Source organism: Somniosus microcephalus, chromosome 18, assembly GCF_052327205.1.
Source record: "Somniosus microcephalus isolate GS21.2 chromosome 18, FLI_Smic_1.0, whole genome shotgun sequence".
Classification (NCBI taxonomy): Eukaryota; Metazoa; Chordata; class Chondrichthyes; order Squaliformes; family Somniosidae; genus Somniosus; species Somniosus microcephalus.
In genome coordinates this window covers 83,166,507-83,186,087 of record NC_141004.1, presented here as the reverse complement: position 1 = coordinate 83,186,087, position 19,581 = coordinate 83,166,507, and positions in this window count along the sequence as shown.

The following is a 19,581-nucleotide window of genomic DNA, read 5'->3' as shown; positions in this document are numbered from 1 at the left end:
GTGTCGCAGGACAGAGAGTGCCGGTTCACACTGTCACAGGACAGAGAGTGCCAGTTCACACTGTCACAGGACAGAGAGTGCCGGTTCACACTGTCACAGGACAGAGAGTGCCGGTTCACACTGTCACAGGACAGAGAGTGCCAGTTCACACTGTCACAGGACAGAGAGTGCCGGTTCACACTGTCACAGGACAGAGAGTGCCGGTTCACACTGTCACAGGACAGAGAGTGCCAGTTCACACTGTCACAGGACAGAGAGCGCCGGTTCACAGTGTCACAGGCAGAGAGTGCCGGTTCACACTGTTACAGGACAGAGAGTGCCGGTTCAGAGTGTCGCAGGACAGAGAATGCCGGTTCACACTCACAGGACAGAGTGTGCCGGTTCACAGTGTCACAGGACAGAGAGTGCCGGTTCACACTGTCACAGGACAGAGAGTGCCGGTTCACACTGTCACAGGACAGAGAGTGCCGGTTCACAGTGTCACAATACAGAGAGTGCCGGCTCACAGTGTCGCAGGACAGAGAGTGCCGGTTCACACTGTCACAGGACAGAGAGTGCCGGTTCACAGTGTCACAATACAGAGAGTGCCGGTTCACACTGTCACAGGACAGAGAGTGCCGGTTCACACTGTCACAGGACAGAGAGTGCCGGTTCACACTGTCACAGGACAGAGAGTGCCGGTTCACACTGTCACAGGACAGAGAATGCCGGTTCATACTGTCAAAAGACAGAGAGTGCCGGTTCACAGTGTCACAGGACAGAGAGTGCCGGTTCACAGTGTCGCAGGACAGAGAGTGCCGGTTCAGAGTGTCACAGGACAGAGTGTGCCGGTTCACACTGTTAGAGGACAGAGAGTGCCGGTTCACACTGTCACAGGACAGAGAGTGCCGGTTCACAGTGTCGCAGGACAGAGAGTGCCGGTTCACACTGTCACAGGACAGAGAGTGCCGGTTCACACTGTCACAGGACAGAGAGTGCCGGTTCACACTGTCACAGGACAGAGAGTGCCGGTTCACAGTGTCACAGGACAGAGAGTGCCGGTTCACACTGTCACAGGACAGAGAGTGCCGGTTCACACTGTTAGAGGACAGAGAGTGCCGGTTCACAGTGTCACAGGACAGAGAGTGCCGGTTCACACTGTCACAGGACAGAGAGTGCCGGTTCACACTGTCACAGGACAGAGAGTGCCGGTTCACAGTGTCGCAGGACAGAGAGTGCCGGTTCATACTGTCACAGGACAGAGAGCGCCGGTTCACACTGTCACAGGACAGAGAGTGCCGGTTCACACTGTCACAGGACAGAGAGTGCCGGTTCACACTGTCCCAGGACAGAGAGTGCCGGTTCACAGTGTCACAGGACAGAGAGTGCCGGTTCACACTGTCACAGGACAGAGAGTGCCGGTTCACACTGTCACAGGACAGAGAGTGCCGGAACACACTCTCACAGGACAGAGAGTGCCGGTTCACAGTGTCACAGGGCAGAGAGTGCCGGTTCACACTCTCACAGGACAGAGAGTGCCGGTTCACAGTGTCGCCGGACAGAGAGTGCCGGTTCACACTGTCACAGGACAGAGAGTGCCGGTTCACAGTGTCACAGGACAGAGAGTGCCGGTTCATACTGTCACAGGACAGAGAGTGCCGGAACACACTCTCACAGGACAGAGAGTGCCGGTTCACAGTGTCACAGGGCAGAGAGTGCCGGTTCACACTCTCACAGGACAGAGAGTGCCGGTTCACAGTGTCGCCGGACAGAGAGTGCCGGTTCACACTGTCACAGGACAGAGAGTGCCGGTTCACACTGTCACAGGACAGAGAGTGCCAGTTCACACTGTCACAGGACAGAGAGTGCCGGTTCAGAGTGTCACAGGCAGAGAGTGCCGGTTCACAGTGTCACAGGACAGAGAGTGCCGGTTCAGAGTGTCGCAGGACAGAGAATGCCGGTTCACACTGTCACAGGACTGAGTGTGCCGGTTCACAGTGTCGCAGGACAGAGAGTGCCGGTTCACACTGTCACAGGACAGAGAGTGCCGGTTCACAGTGTCGCCGGACAGAGAGTGCCGGTTCACACTGTCACAGGACAGAGAGTGCCGGTTCACACTGTCACAGGACAGTGAGTGCTGGTTCACACTGTCACAGGACAGAGAGAGCCGGTTCACAGTGTCGCAGGACAGAGAGTGCCGGTTCACACTGTCACAGGACAGAGAGTGCCAGTTCACACTGTCACAGGACAGAGAGTGCCAGTTCACACTGTCACAGGACAGAGAGTGCCAGTTCACACTGTCACAGGACAGAGAGTGCCAGTTCACACTGTCACAGGACAGAGAGTGCCGGTTCACAGTGTCACAGGCAGAGAGTGCCGGTTCACACTGTCACAGGAAAGAGAGTGCCGGTTCACAGTGTCACAGGACAGAGAGTGCCGGTTCAGAGTGTCGCAGGACAGAGAATGCCGGTTCACACTCACAGGACAGAGTGTGCCGGTTCACAGTGTCACAGGACAGAGAGTGCCGGTTCACACTGTCACAGGACAGAGAGTGCCGGTTCACACTGTCACAGGACAGAGAGTGCCGGTTCACAGTGTCACAATAGAGAGAGTGCCGGTTCACACTGTCACAGGACAGAGAGTGCCGGTTCACAGTGTCACAATACAGAGAGTGCCGGTTCACACTGTCACAGGACAGAGAGTGCCGGTTCACACTGTCACAGGACAGAGAGTGCCGGTTCACACTGTCACAGGACAGATGGTGCCGGTTCACACTGTCACAGGACAGAGAGTGCCGGTTCATACTGTCAAAAGACAGAGAGTGCCGGTTCACAGTGTCACAGGACAGAGAGTGCCGGTTCACAGTGTCGCAGGACAGAGAGTGCCGGTTCAGAGTGTCACAGGACAGAGAGTGCCGGTTCACACTGTCACAGGACAGAGAGTGCCGGATCACACTGTCACAGGACAGAGAGTGACGGTTCACACTCTCACAGGACAGAGAGTGCCGGTTCACAGTGTCGCAGGACAGAGAGTGCCGGTTCACACTGTCACAGGACAGAGAGTGCCGGTTCACAGTGTCGCAGGACAGAGAGTGCCGGTTCACACTGTCACAGGACAGAGAGTGCCGGTTCACACTGTCACAGGAGAGAGAGTGCCGGTTCACACTTTCACAGGACAGAGAGTGCCGGTTCACAGTGTCGCCGGACAGAGAGTGCCGGTTCACACTGTCACAGGACAGAGAGTACTGGTTCACACTGTCACAGGACAGAGAGTGCCAGTTCACACTGTCACAGGACAGAGAGTGCCGGTTCACAGTGTCACAGGCAGAGAGTGCCGGTTCACACTGTCACAGGACAGAGAGTGCCGGTTCACAGTGTCACAGGACAGAGAGTGCCGGTTGAGAGTGTCGCAGGACAGAGAATGCCGGTTCACACTCACAGGACAGAGTGTGCCGGTTCACAGTGTCACAGGACAGAGAGTGCCGGTTCACATTGTCACAGGACAGAGAGTGCCGGTTCACACTGTCACAGGACAGAGAGTGCCGGTTCACAGTGTCACAATACAGAGAGTGCCGGATCACAGTGTCGCAGGACAGAGAGAGCCGGTTCACACTGTCACAGGACAGAGAGTGCCGGTTCACAGTGTCACAATACAGAGAGTGCCGGTTCACACTGTCACAGGACAGAGAGTGCCGGTTCACACTGTCACAGGACAGAGAGTGCCGGTTCACACTGTCACAGGACAGAGAGTGCCGGTTCACACTGTCACAGGACAGAGAGTGCCGGTTCATACTGTCAAAAGACAGAGAGTGCCGGTTCACAGTGTCACAGGACAGAGAGTGCCGGTTCACAGTGTCGCAGGACAGAGACTGCCGGTTCAGAGTGTCACAGGACAGAGTGTGCCGGTTCACACTGTTAGAGGACAGAGAGTGCCGGTTCACACTGTCACAGGACAGAGAGTGCCGGTTCACAGTGTCGCAGGACAGAGAGTGCCGGTTCACACTGTCACAGGACAGAGAGTGCCGGTTCACAGTGTCGCAGGACAGAGAGTGCCGGTTCACACTGTCACAGGACAGAGAGTGCCGGTTCACACTGTCACAGGAGAGAGAGTGCCGGTTCACACTTTCACAGGACAGAGAGTGCCGGTTCACAGTGTCGCCGGACAGAGAGTGCCGGTTCACACTGTCACAGGACAGAGAGCGCCGGTTCACACTGTCACAGGACAGAGAGTGCCGGTTCACACTGTCACAGGACAGAGAGTGCCGGTTCACAGTGTCGCAGGACAGAGAGTGCCGGTTCACACTGTCACAGGACAGAGAGTGCCGGTTCACACTGTCACAGGACAGAGAGTGCCGGTTCACAGTGTCGCAGGACAGAGAGTACTGGTTCACACTGTCACAGGACAGAGAGTGCCGGTTCACACTGTCACAGGACAGAGAGTGCCGGTTCACAGTGTCACAGGACAGAGAGTGCCGGTTCACAGTGTCGCAGGACAGAGAGTACTGGTTCACACTGTCACAGGACAGAGAGTGCCGGTTCGCACTGTCACAGGACAGAGACTGCCGGTTCACACTGTCACAGGACAGAGAGTGCCGGTTCACACTGTCACAGGACAGAGAGTGCCGGTTCACAGTGTTGCAGGACAGAGAGTGCCGGTTCAAAGTGTCACAGGACAGAGTGTGCCGGTTCACAGTGTCACAGGACAGAGAGTGCCGGTTCACACTGTCACAGGACAGAGAGTGCCGGTTCACACTGTCACAGGACAGAGAGTTCCGGTTCAGAGTGTCAAAGGACAGAGTGTGCCGGTTCACACTGTTAGAGGACAGAGATTGCTGGTTCGTACTGTCACAGGACAGAGAGTGCCGGCTCACAGTGTCACAGGACAGAGAATGCCGGTTCACACTGTCACAGGACAGAGAATGCCGGTTCACACTGTCACAGGACAGAGAGTGCCGGTTCACACTCTCACAGGACAGAGAGTGCCGGTTCACAGTGTCGCCGGACAGAGAGTGCCGGTTCATACTGTCACAGGACAGAGAGTGCCGGTTCACACTGTCACAGGACAGAGAGTGCCGGTTCACAGTGTCACAATACAGAGAGTGCCGGTTCACAGTGTCGCAGGACAGAGAGTGCCGGTTCACACTGTCACAGGACAGAGAGTGCTGGTTCACACTGTCACAGGACAGAGAGAGCCAGTTCACACTGTCACAGGACAGAGAGTGCCGGTTCACACGGTCACAGGACAGATGGTGCCGGTTCACACTGTCACAGGACAGAGAGTGCCGGTTCATACTGTCAAAAGACAGAGAGTGCCGGTTCACAGTGTCGCAGGACAGAGAGTGCCGGTTCAGAGTGTCACAGGACAGAGTGTGCCGGTTCACACTGTTAGAGGACAGAGAGTGCCGGTTCACACTGTCACAGGACAGAGAGTGCCGGATCACACTGTCACAGGACAGATGGTGCCGGTTCACACTGTCACAGGACAGAGAGTGCCGGTTCATACTGTCAAAAGACAGAGAGTGCCGGTTCACAGTGTCACAGGACAGAGAGTGCCGGTTCACAGTGTCGCAGGACAGAGAGTGCCGGTTCAGAGTGTCACAGGACAGAGTGTGCCGGTTCACACTGTTAGAGGACAGAGAGTGCCGGTTCACACTGTCACAGGACAGAGAGTGCCGGATCACACTGTCACAGGACAGAGAGTGACGGTTCACACTCTCACAGGACAGAGAGTGCCGGTTCACAGTGTCGCAGGACAGAGAGTGCCGGTTCAGAGTGTCACAGGACAGAGTGTGCCGGTTCACACTGTCACAGGACAGAGAGTGCCGGTTCACAGTGTCGCAGGACAGAGAGTGCCGGTTCACACTGTCACAGGACAGAGAGTGCCGGTTCACACTGTCACAGGAGAGAGAGTGCCGGTTCACACTTTCACAGGACAGAGAGTGCCGGTTCACAGTGTCGCCGGACAGAGAGTGCCGGTTCACACTGTCACAGGACAGAGAGTACTGGTTCACACTGTCACAGGACAGAGAGTGCCGGTTCACACTGTCACAGGACAGAGAGTGCCGGTTCACAGTGTCGCAGGACAGAGAGTGCCGGTTCACACTGTCACAGGACAGAGAGTGCCGGTTCACACTGTCACAGGACAGAGAGTGCCGGTTCACAGTGTCGCAGGACAGAGAGTACTGGTTCACACTGTCACAGGACAGAGAGTGCCGGTTCGCACTGTCACAGGACAGAGACTGCCGGTTCACACTGTCACAGGACAGAGAGTGCCGGTTCCCAGTGTCGCAGGACAGAGAGTGCCGGTTCACACTTTCACAGGACAGAGTAGTGCCGGTTCACAGTGTTGCAGGACAGAGAGTGCCGGTTCAAAGTGTCACAGGACAGAGAGTGCCGGTTCACACTGTCACAGGACAGAGAGTGCCGGTTCACAGTGTCACAGGACAGAGAGTGCCGGTTCACACTGTCACAGGACAGAGAGTGCCGGTTCACACTGTCACAGGACAGAGAGTTCCGGTTCAGAGTGTCAAAGGACAGAGTGTGCCGGTTCACACTGTTAGAGGACAGAGAGTGCTGGTTCGTACTGTCACAGGACAGAGAGTGCCGGCTCACAGTGTCGCAGGACAGAGAGTGCCGGTTCACACTGTCACAGGACAGAGAGTGCCGGTTCACCGTGTCACAGGACAGAGTGTGCCGGTTCACAGTGTCACAGGACAGAGAGTGCCGGTTCACACTGTCACAGGACAGAGAGTGCCGGTTCACACTGTCACAGGACAGAGAGTGCTGGTTCACACTGTCACAGGACAGAGAGTGCCGGTTCACACTGTCACAGGACAGAGAGTGCCGGTTCACAGTGTCGCAGGACAGAGAGTGCCGGTTCACACTGTCACAGGACAGAGAGTGCCAGTTCACACTGTCACAGGACAGAGAGTGCCAGTTCACACTGTCACAGGACAGAGAGTGCCAGTTCACACTGTCACAGGACGGAGAGTGCCGGTTCACACTGTCACAGGACAGAGAGTGCCGGTTCACACTGTCACAGGACAGAGAGTGCCAGTTCACACTGTCACAGGACAGAGAGTGCCGGTTCACAGTGTCACAGGCAGAGAGTGCCGGTTCACACTGTCACAGGACAGAGAGTGCCGGTTCACAGTGTCACAGGACAGAGAGTGCCGGTTGAGAGTGTCGCAGGACAGAGAATGCCGGTTCACACTCACAGGACAGAGTGTGCCGGTTCACAGTGTCACAGGACAGAGAGTGCCGGTTCACATTGTCACAGGACAGAGAGTGCCGGTTCACACTGTCACAGGACAGAGAGTGCCGGTTCACAGTGTCACAATACAGAGAGTGCCGGATCACAGTGTCGCAGGACAGAGAGAGCCGGTTCACACTGTCACAGGACAGAGAGTGCCGGTTCACAGTGTCACAATACAGAGAGTGCCGGTTCACACTGTCACAGGACAGAGAGTGCCGGTTCACACTGTCACAGGACAGAGAGTGCCGGTTCACACTGTCACAGGACAGAGAGTGCCGGTTCACACTGTCACAGGACAGAGAGTGCCGGTTCATACTGTCAAAAGACAGAGAGTGCCGGTTCACAGTGTCACAGGACAGAGAGTGCCGGTTCACAGTGTCGCAGGACAGAGACTGCCGGTTCAGAGTGTCACAGGACAGAGTGTGCCGGTTCACACTGTTAGAGGACAGAGAGTGCCGGTTCACACTGTCACAGGACAGAGAGTGCCGGTTCACAGTGTCGCAGGACAGAGAGTGCCGGTTCACACTGTCACAGGACAGAGAGTGCCGGTTCACAGTGTCGCAGGACAGAGAGTGCCGGTTCACACTGTCACAGGACAGAGAGTGCCGGTTCACACTGTCACAGGAGAGAGAGTGCCGGTTCACACTTTCACAGGACAGAGAGTGCCGGTTCACAGTGTCGCCGGACAGAGAGTGCCGGTTCACACTGTCACAGGACAGAGAGCGCCGGTTCACACTGTCACAGGACAGAGAGTGCCGGTTCACACTGTCACAGGACAGAGAGTGCCGGTTCACAGTGTCGCAGGACAGAGAGTGCCGGTTCACACTGTCACAGGACAGAGAGTGCCGGTTCACACTGTCACAGGACAGAGAGTGCCGGTTCACAGTGTCGCAGGACAGAGAGTACTGGTTCACACTGTCACAGGACAGAGAGTGCCGGTTCACACTGTCACAGGACAGAGAGTGCCGGTTCACAGAGTCACAGGACAGAGAGTGCCGGTTCACAGTGTCGCAGGACAGAGAGTACTGGTTCACACTGTCACAGGACAGAGAGTGCCGGTTCGCACTGTCACAGGACAGAGACTGCCGGTTCACACTGTCACAGGACAGAGAGTGCCGGTTCACACTGTCACAGGACAGAGAGTGCCGGTTCACAGTGTTGCAGGACAGAGAGTGCCGGTTCAAAGTGTCACAGGACAGAGTGTGCCGGTTCACAGTGTCACAGGACAGAGAGTGCCGGTTCACACTGTCACAGGACAGAGAGTGCCGGTTCACACTGTCACAGGACAGAGAGTTCCGGTTCAGAGTGTCAAAGGACAGAGTGTGCCGGTTCACACTGTTAGAGGACAGAGAGTGCTGGTTCGTACTGTCACAGGACAGAGAGTGCCGGCTCACAGTGTCACAGGACAGAGAATGCCGGTTCACACTGTCACAGGACAGAGAATGCCGGTTCACACTGTCACAGGACAGAGAGTGCCGGTTCACACTCTCACAGGACAGAGAGTGCCGGTTCACAGTGTCGCCGGACAGAGAGTGCCGGTTCATACTGTCACAGGACAGAGAGTGCCGGTTCACACTGTCACAGGACAGAGAGTGCCGGTTCACAGTGTCACAATACAGAGAGTGCCGGTTCACAGTGTCGCAGGACAGAGAGTGCCGGTTCACACTGTCACAGGACAGAGAGTGCTGGTTCACACTGTCACAGGACAGAGAGAGCCAGTTCACACTGTCACAGGACAGAGAGTGCCGGTTCACACGGTCACAGGACAGAGAGTGCCGGTTCACAGTGTCGCAGGATAGAGTGTGCCGGTTCACAGTGTCGCAGGACAGAGAGTGCCGGTTCACACTGTCACAGGACAGAGAGTGCCGGTTCACAGTGTCACAGGACAGAGAGTGCCGGTTCACAGTGTCGCAGGACAGAGAGTGCCGGTTCACAGTGTCGCAGGACAGAGAGTGCCGGTTCACACTGTCACAGGACAGAGAGTGCCGGTTCACAGTGTCACAGGGCAGAGAGTGCCGGTTCACAGTGTCGCAGGACAGAGAGTGCCGGTTCACACTGTCACAGGACAGAGAGTGCCGGTTCACATTGTCACAGGACAGAGAGTGCCGGTTCACACTGTCACAGGACAGAGAGTGCCGCTTCACACTGTCACAGGACAGGGATTGCCGGTTCACAGTGTCACAGGACAGAGTGTGCCGGTTCCCAGTGTCGCAGGACAGAGAGTGCCGGTTCACACTGTCACAGGACAGAGATTGCCGGTTCACACTTTCACAGGACAGAGAGAGCCGGTTCACACTGTCACAGGACAGAGAGTGCCGGTTCACAGTGTCACAGGACAGAGAGTGCCGGTTCACACTGTCACAGGACAGAGAGTGCCGGTTCACAGTGTCACAGGGCAGAGAGTGCCGGTTCACAGTGTCACAGGGCAGAGAGTGCCGGTTCACACTCTCACAGGACAGAGAGTGCCGGTTCACAGTGTCGCCGGACAGAGAGTGCCGGTTCACACTGTCACAGGACAGAGAGTGCTGGTTCACACTGTCACAGGACAGAGAGTGCCAGTTCACACTGTCACAGGACAGAGATTGCCGGTTCACAGTGTCACAGGACAGAGTGTGCCGGTTCCCAGTGTCGCAGGACAGAGAATGCCGGTTCACACTGTCACAGGACTGAGTGTGCCGGTTCACAGTGTCGCAGGACAGAGAGTGCCGGTTCACACTGTCACAGGACAGAGAGTGCCGGTTCACACTGTCACAGGAGAGAGAGTGCCGGTTCACACTGTCACAGGACAGAGAGTGCCGGTTCACACTGTCACAGGACAGAGAGTGCCGGTTCACAGTGTCACAGGCAGAGAGTGCCGGTTCAGAGTGTCGCAGGACAGAGAGTGCCGGTTCACACTGTCACAGGACAGAGTGTGCCGGTTCACAGTGTCACAGGACAGAGAGCGCCGGTTCACACTGTCACAGGACAGAGAGTGCCAGTTCACACTGTCACAGGACAGAGAGTACTGGTTCACACTGTCACAGGACAGAGAGTGCCGGTTCACACTGTCACAGGACAGAGAGTGCCGGTTCACACTGTCACAGGACAGAGAGTGCCGGTTCACACTCTCACAGGACAGAGAGTGCCGGTTCACAGTGTCGCAGGACAGAGAGTGCCGGTCCACACTGTCACAGGACAGAGAGTGCCGGTTCACAGTGTCGCAGGACAGAGAGTGCCGGTTCACACTGTCACAGGACAGAGAGTGCCGGTTCACACTGTCACAGGAGAGAGAGTGCCGGTTCACACTTTCACAGGACAGAGAGTGCCGGTTCACAGTGTCGCCGGACAGAGAGTGCCGGTTCACACTGTCACAGGACAGAGAGCGCCGGTTCACACTGTCACAGGACAGAGAGTGCCGGTTCACACTGTCACAGGACAGAGAGTGCCGGTTCACAGTGTCGCAGGACAGAGAGTGCCGGTTCACACTGTCACAGGACAGAGAGTGCCGGTTCACACTGTCACAGGACAGAGAGTGCCGGTTCACAGTGTCGCAGGACAGAGAGTACTGGTTCACACTGTCACAGGACAGAGAGTGCCGGTTCACACTGTCACAGGACAGAGAGTGCCGGTTCACAGAGTCACAGGACAGAGAGTGCCGGTTCACAGTGTCGCAGGACAGAGAGTACTGGTTCACACTGTCACAGGACAGAGAGTGCCGGTTCGCACTGTCACAGGACAGAGACTGCCGGTTCACACTGTCACAGGACAGAGAGTGCCGGTTCACACTGTCACAGGACAGAGAGTGCCGGTTCACAGTGTTGCAGGACAGAGAGTGCCGGTTCAAAGTGTCACAGGACAGAGTGTGCCGGTTCACAGTGTCACAGGACAGAGAGTGCCGGTTCACACTGTCACAGGACAGAGAGTGCCGGTTCACACTGTCACAGGACAGAGAGTTCCGGTTCAGAGTGTCAAAGGACAGAGTGTGCCGGTTCACACTGTTAGAGGACAGAGAGTGCTGGTTCGTACTGTCACAGGACAGAGAGTGCCGGCTCACAGTGTCACAGGACAGAGAATGCCGGTTCACACTGTCACAGGACAGAGAATGCCGGTTCACACTGTCACAGGACAGAGAGTGCCGGTTCACACTCTCACAGGACAGAGAGTGCCGGTTCACAGTGTCGCCGGACAGAGAGTGCCGGTTCATACTGTCACAGGACAGAGAGTGCCGGTTCACACTGTCACAGGACAGAGAGTGCCGGTTCACAGTGTCACAATACAGAGAGTGCCGGTTCACAGTGTCGCAGGACAGAGAGTGCCGGTTCACACTGTCACAGGACAGAGAGTGCTGGTTCACACTGTCACAGGACAGAGAGAGCCAGTTCACACTGTCACAGGACAGAGAGTGCCGGTTCACACGGTCACAGGACAGAGAGTGCCGGTTCACAGTGTCGCAGGATAGAGTGTGCCGGTTCACAGTGTCGCAGGACAGAGAGTGCCGGTTCACACTGTCACAGGACAGAGAGTGCCGGTTCACAGTGTCACAGGACAGAGAGTGCCGGTTCACAGTGTCGCAGGACAGAGAGTGCCGGTTCACAGTGTCGCAGGACAGAGAGTGCCGGTTCACACTGTCACAGGACAGAGAGTGCCGGTTCACAGTGTCACAGGGCAGAGAGTGCCGGTTCACAGTGTCGCAGGACAGAGAGTGCCGGTTCACACTGTCACAGGACAGAGAGTGCCGGTTCACATTGTCACAGGACAGAGAGTGCCGGTTCACACTGTCACAGGACAGAGAGTGCCGCTTCACACTGTCACAGGACAGGGATTGCCGGTTCACAGTGTCACAGGACAGAGTGTGCCGGTTCCCAGTGTCGCAGGACAGAGAGTGCCGGTTCACACTGTCACAGGACAGAGATTGCCGGTTCACACTTTCACAGGACAGAGAGAGCCGGTTCACACTGTCACAGGACAGAGAGTGCCGGTTCACAGTGTCACAGGACAGAGAGTGCCGGTTCACACTGTCACAGGACAGAGAGTGCCGGTTCACAGTGTCACAGGGCAGAGAGTGCCGGTTCACAGTGTCACAGGGCAGAGAGTGCCGGTTCACACTCTCACAGGACAGAGAGTGCCGGTTCACAGTGTCGCCGGACAGAGAGTGCCGGTTCACACTGTCACAGGACAGAGAGTGCTGGTTCACACTGTCACAGGACAGAGAGTGCCAGTTCACACTGTCACAGGACAGAGATTGCCGGTTCACAGTGTCACAGGACAGAGTGTGCCGGTTCCCAGTGTCGCAGGACAGAGAATGCCGGTTCACACTGTCACAGGACTGAGTGTGCCGGTTCACAGTGTCGCAGGACAGAGAGTGCCGGTTCACACTGTCACAGGACAGAGAGTGCCGGTTCACACTGTCACAGGAGAGAGAGTGCCGGTTCACACTGTCACAGGACAGAGAGTGCCGGTTCACACTGTCACAGGACAGAGAGTGCCGGTTCACAGTGTCACAGGCAGAGAGTGCCGGTTCAGAGTGTCGCAGGACAGAGAGTGCCGGTTCACACTGTCACAGGACAGAGTGTGCCGGTTCACAGTGTCACAGGACAGAGAGCGCCGGTTCACACTGTCACAGGACAGAGAGTGCCAGTTCACACTGTCACAGGACAGAGAGTACTGGTTCACACTGTCACAGGACAGAGAGTGCCGGTTCACACTGTCACAGGACAGAGAGTGCCGGTTCACACTGTCACAGGACAGAGAGTTCCGGTTCAGAGTGTCAAAGGACAGAGTGTGCCGGTTCACACTGTTAGAGGACAGAGAGTGCTGGTTCGTACTGTCACAGGACAGAGAGTGCCGGCTCACAGTATCACAGGACAGAGAATGCCGGTTCACACTGTCACAGGACAGAGAATGCCGGTTCACACTGTCACAGGACAGAGAGTGCCGGTTCACACTCTCACAGGACAGAGAGTGCCGGTTCACAGTGTCGCCGGACAGAGAGTGCCGGTTCATACTGTCACAGGACAGAGAGTGCCGGTTCACACTGTCACAGGACAGAGAGTGCCGGTTCACAGTGTCACAATACAGAGAGTGCCGGTTCACAGTGTCGCAGGACAGAGAGTGCCGGTTCACACTGTCACAGGACAGAGAGTGCTGGTTCACACTGTCACAGGACAGAGAGAGCCAGTTCACACTGTCACAGGACAGAGAGTGCCGGTTCACACGGTCACAGGACAGAGAGTGCCGGTTCACAGTGTCGCAGGATAGAGTGTGCCGGTTCACAGTGTCGCAGGACAGAGAGTGCCGGTTCACACTGTCACAGGACAGAGAGTGCCGGTTCACAGTGTCACAGGACAGAGAGTGCCGGTTCACAGTGTCGCAGGACAGAGAGTGCCGGTTCACAGTGTCGCAGGACAGAGAGTGCCGGTTCACACTGTCACAGGACAGAGAGTGCCGGTTCACAGTGTCACAGGGCAGAGAGTGCCGGTTCACAGTGTCGCAGGACAGAGAGTGCCGGTTCACACTGTCACAGGACAGAGAGTGCCGGTTCACATTGTCACAGGACAGAGAGTGCCGGTTCACACTGTCACAGGACAGAGAGTGCCGCTTCACACTGTCACAGGACAGGGATTGCCGGTTCACAGTGTCACAGGACAGAGTGTGCCGGTTCCCAGTGTCGCAGGACAGAGAGTGCCGGTTCACACTGTCACAGGACAGAGATTGCCGGTTCACACTTTCACAGGACAGAGAGAGCCGGTTCACACTGTCACAGGACAGAGAGTGCCGGTTCACAGTGTCACAGGACAGAGAGTGCCGGTTCACACTGTCACAGGACAGAGAGTGCCGGTTCACAGTGTCACAGGGCAGAGAGTGCCGGTTCACAGTGTCACAGGGCAGAGAGTGCCGGTTCACACTCTCACAGGACAGAGAGTGCCGGTTCACAGTGTCGCCGGACAGAGAGTGCCGGTTCACACTGTCACAGGACAGAGAGTGCTGGTTCACACTGTCACAGGACAGAGAGTGCCAGTTCACACTGTCACAGGACAGAGATTGCCGGTTCACAGTGTCACAGGACAGAGTGTGCCGGTTCCCAGTGTCGCAGGACAGAGAATGCCGGTTCACACTGTCACAGGACTGAGTGTGCCGGTTCACATTGTCGCAGGACAGAGAGTGCCGGTTCACACTGTCACAGGACAGAGAGTGCCGGTTCACACTGTCACAGGAGAGAGAGTGCCGGTTCACACTGTCACAGGACAGAGAGTGCCGGTTCACACTGTCACAGGACAGAGAGTGCCGGTTCACAGTGTCACAGGCAGAGAGTGCCGGTTCAGAGTGTCGCAGGACAGAGAGTGCCGGTTCACACTGTCACAGGACAGAGTGTGCCGGTTCACAGTGTCACAGGACAGAGAGCGCCGGTTCACACTGTCACAGGACAGAGAGTGCCAGTTCACACTGTCACAGGACAGAGAGTGCCGGTTCACACTGTCACAGGACAGAGAGTGCCGGTTCACACTGTCACAGGACAGAGAGTGCCGGTTCACAGTGTCACAGGACAGAGAGTGCCGGTTCACACTGTCACAGGACAGAGAGTGCCGGTTCACACTGTCACAGGACAGAGAGTGCCGGTTCACACTGTCACAGGACAGAGAGTGCCGCTTCACACTGTCACAGGACAGAGAGTGCCGGTTCACACTGTCACAGGACAGAGAATGCCGGTTCACACTGTCACAGGACAGAGAGTGCCGGTTCACAGTGTCACAGGACAGAGAGTGCCGATTCACACTGTCACAGGACAGAGAGTGCCGGTTCACAGTGTCACAGGACAGAGAGTGCCTGTTCACAGTGTCACAATACAGAGAGTGCCGGTTCACAGTGTCGCAGGACAGAGAGTGCCGGTTCACAGTGTCACAGGACAGAGAGTGCCGGTTCACAGTGTCACAGGACAGAGAGTGCCGGTTCACAGTGTCACAGGACAGAGAGAGCCGGTTCACAGTGTCACAGGACAGAGAGTTCCGGTTCACAGTGTCGCAGGACAGAGAGTGCCGGTTCACAGTGTCGCAGGACAGAGAGTGCCGGTTCACAGTGTCACAAGACAGAGAGTGCCGGTTCACAGTGTCACAGGACAGAGAGTGCCGGTTCACAGTGTCACAGGACAGAGAGAGCCGGTTCACAGTGTCGCAGGACAGAGAGTTCCGGTTCACAGTGTCGCAGGACAGAGAGTGCCGGTTCACACTGTCACAGGAGAGAGAGTGCCGGTTCACACTGTCACAGGACAGAGAGTGCCGGTTCACACTGTCACAGGACAGAGAGTGCCGGTTCACACTCTCACAGGACAGAGAGTGCCGGTTCACAGTGTCGCCGGACAGAGAGTGCCGGTTCACACTGTCACAGAACAGAGAGTGCCGGTTCACAGTGTCACAGGACAGAGAGTGCCGGTTCACACTGTCACAGAAGAGAGAGTGCTGGTTCACACTGTCACTGGACAGAGAGTGCCGGTTCACACTGTCACAGGACAGAGAGTGCCGGTTCACACTGTCACAGGACAGAGAGTGCCGGTTCACACTGTCACAGGACAGAGAGTGCCGGTTCACACTGTCAGCGGACAGAGAGTGCCGGTTCACACTGTCACGGGACAGAGAGTGCTGGTTCACAGTGTCGCCGGACAAAGAGTGCCGGTTCACACTGTCACAGGACAGAGCGTGCCGGTTCACAGTGTCGCAGGACAGAGAGTGCCGGTTCACAGTGTCACAGAACAGAGAGTGCCGGTTCACACTGTCACAGGACAGAGAGTGCCGGCTCACACTGTCACAGGACAGAGAGTGCCGGTTCACAGTGTCACAGAACAGAGAGTGCCGGTTCACACTGTCACAGGACAGAGAGTGCCGGTTCAAAGTGTCGCCGGACAGAGAGTGCCGGTTCACAGTGTCACAGGACAGAGAGTGCCGGTTCACACTGTCACAGGACAGAGAGTGCCGGTTCACAGTGTCGCCGGACAGAGAGTGCCGGTTCACACTGTCACAGGACAGAGAGTGCCAGTTCACACTGTCACAGGACAGAGAGTGCCAGTTCACACTGTCACAGGACAGAGAGTGCCGGTTCACACTGTCACAGGACAGAGAGTGCCGGTTCACACTGTCACAGGACAGAGAGTGCCAGTTCACACTGTCACAGGACAGAGAGTGCCGGTTCACACTGTCACAGGACAGAGAGTGCCGGTTCACAGTGTCACAGGACAGAGAGTGCCGGTTCACACTGTCACAGGACAGAGAGTGCCGGTTCACACTGTCACAGGACAGAGAGTGCCGGTTCACACTGTCACAGGACAGAGAGTGCCGGTTCACACTGTCACAGGACAGAGAGTGCCAGTTCACACTGTCACAGGACAGAGAGTGCCAGTTCACACTGTCCCAGGACAGAGAGTGCCGATTCACACTGTCACAGGACAGAGAGTGCCGGATCACACTGTCACAGGACAGAGAGTGCCAGTTCACACTGTCACAGGACAGAGAGTGCCGGTTCACAGTGTCACAGGACAGAGAGTGCCGGTTCACACTGTCACAGGACAGAGAGTGCCGGTTCACAGTGTCACAGGACAGAGAGTGCCGGTTCAGAGTGTCGCAGGACAGAGAATGCCGGTTCACACTCACAGGACAGAGAGTGCCGGTTCACAGTGTCGCAGGACAGAGAGTGCCGGTTCACACTGTCACAGGACAGAGAGTGCCGGTTCACAGTGTCACAATACAGAGAGTGCCGGTTCACACTGTCACAGGACAGAGAGTGCCGGTTCACACTGTCACAGGACAGAGAGTGCCGGTTCACAGTGTCACAGAACAGAGAGTGCCGGTTCACACTGTCACAGGACAGAGAGTGCCGGTTCATACTGTCAAAAGACAGAGAGTGCCGGTTCACAGTGTCACAGGACAGAGTGTGCCGGTTCACACTGTTAGAGGACAGAGAGTGCCGGTTCACACTGTCACAGGACAGAGAGTGCCGGATCACACTGTCACAGGACAGAGAGTGACGGTTCACACTCTCACAGGGCAGAGAGTGCCGGTTCACAGTGTCGCAGGACAGAGAGTGCCGGTTCACACTGTCACAGGACAGAGAGTGCCGGTTCACAGTGTCGCAGGACAGAGAGTGCCGGTTCACACTGTCACAGGACAGAGAGTGCCGGTTCACACTGTCACAGGAGAGAGAGTGCCGGTTCACACTTTCACAGGACAGAGAGTGCCGGTTCACAGTGTCGCCGGACAGAGAGTGCCGGTTCACACTGTCACAGGACAGAGAGTACTGGTTCAAACTGTCACAGGACAGAGAGTGCCGGTTCACACTGTCACAGGACAGAGAGTGCCGGTTCCCAGTGTCGCAGGACAGAGAGTGCCGGTTCACACTTTCACAGGACAGAGTGTGCCGGTTCACAGTGTCACAGGACAGAGAGTGCCGGTTCACACTGTCACAGGACAGAGAGTGCCGGTTCACACTGTCACAGGACAGAGAGTTCCGGTTCAGAGTGTCAAAGGACAGAGTGTGCCGGTTCACACTGTTAGAGGACAGAGAGTGCTGGTTCGTACTGTCACAGGACAGAGAGTGCCGGCTCACAGTGTCGCAGGACAGAGAGTGCCGGTTCACACTGTCACAGGACAGAGAGTGCCGGTTCACACTCTCACAGGACAGAGAGTGCCGGTTCACAGTGTCGCCGGACAGAGAGTGCCGGTTCACACTGTCACAGGACAGAGAGTGCCGGTTCACACTGTCACAGGACAGAGAGTGCTGGTTCACACTGTCACAGGACAGAGAGTGCCGGTTCACACTGTCACAGGACAGAGAGTGCCGGTTCACACTGTCACAGGACAGAGAGTGCCGGTTCACTGTGTCACAATACAGAGAGTGCCGGTTCACAGTGTTGCAGGACAGAGAGTTCCGGTTCACAGTGTCGCAGGACAGAGAGTGCCGGTTCACACTGTCACAGGAGAGAGAGTGCCGGTTCACACTGTCACAGGACAGAGAGTGCCGGTTCACACTGTCACAGGACAGAGAGTGCCGGTTCACACTCTCACAGGACAGAGAGTGCCGGTTCACAGTGTCGCCGGACAGAGAGTGCCGGTTCACACTGTCACAGAACAGAGAGTGCCGGTTCACAGTGTCACAGGACAGAGAGTGCCGGTTCACACTGTCACAGAAGAGAGAGTGCTGGTTCACACTGTCACTGGACAGAGAGTGCCGGTTCACACTGTCACAGGACAGAGAGTGCCGGTTCACACTGTCACAGGACAGAGAGTGCCGGTTCACACTGTCACAGGACAGAGAGTGCCGGTTCACACTGTCAGCGGACAGAGAGTGCCGGTTCACACTGTCACGGGACAGAGAGTGCCGGTTCACAGTGTCGCCGGACAAAGAGTGCCGGTTCACACTGTCACAGGACAGAGCGTGCCGGTTCACAGTGTCGCAGGACAGAGAGTGCCGGTTCACAGTGTCACAGAACAGAGAGTGCCGGTTCACACTGTCACAGGACAGAGAGTGCCGGCTCACACTGTCACAGGACAGAGAGTGCCGGTTCACAGTGTCACAGAACAGAGAGTGCCGGTTCACACTGTCACAGGACAGAGAGTGCCGGTTCAAAGTGTCGCCGGACAGAGAGTGCCGGTTCACAGTGTCACAGGACAGAGAGTGCCGGTTCACACTGTCACAGGACAGAGAGTGCCGGTTCACAGTGTCGCCGGACAGAGAGTGCCGGTTCACACTGTCACAGGACAGAGAGTGCCAGTTCACACTGTCACAGGACAGAGAGTGCCAGTTCACACTGTCACAGGACAGAGAGTGCCGGTTCACACTGTCACAGGACAGAGAGTGCCGGTTCACACTGTCACAGGACAGAGAGTGCCAGTTCACACTGTCACAGGACAGAGAGTGCCGGTTCACACTGTCACAGGACAGAGAGTGCCGGTTCACAGTGTCACAGGACAGAGAGTGCCGGTTCACACTGTCACAGGACAGAGAGTGCCGGTTCACACTGTCACAGGACAGAGAGTGCCGGTTCACACTGTCACAGGACAGAGAGTGCCGGTTCACACTGTCACAGGACAGAGAGTGCCAGTTCACACTGTCACAGGACAGAGAGTGCCAGTTCACACTGTCCCAGGACAGAGAGTGCCGATTCACACTGTCACAGGACAGAGAGTGCCGGATCACACTGTCACAGGACAGAGAGTGCCAGTTCACACTGTCACAGGACAGAGAGTGCCGGTTCACAGTGTCACAGGACAGAGAGTGCCGGTTCACACTGTCACAGGACAGAGAGTGCCGGTTCACAGTGTCACAGGACAGAGAGTGCCGGTTCAGAGTGTCGCAGGACAGAGAATGCCAGTTCACACTCACAGG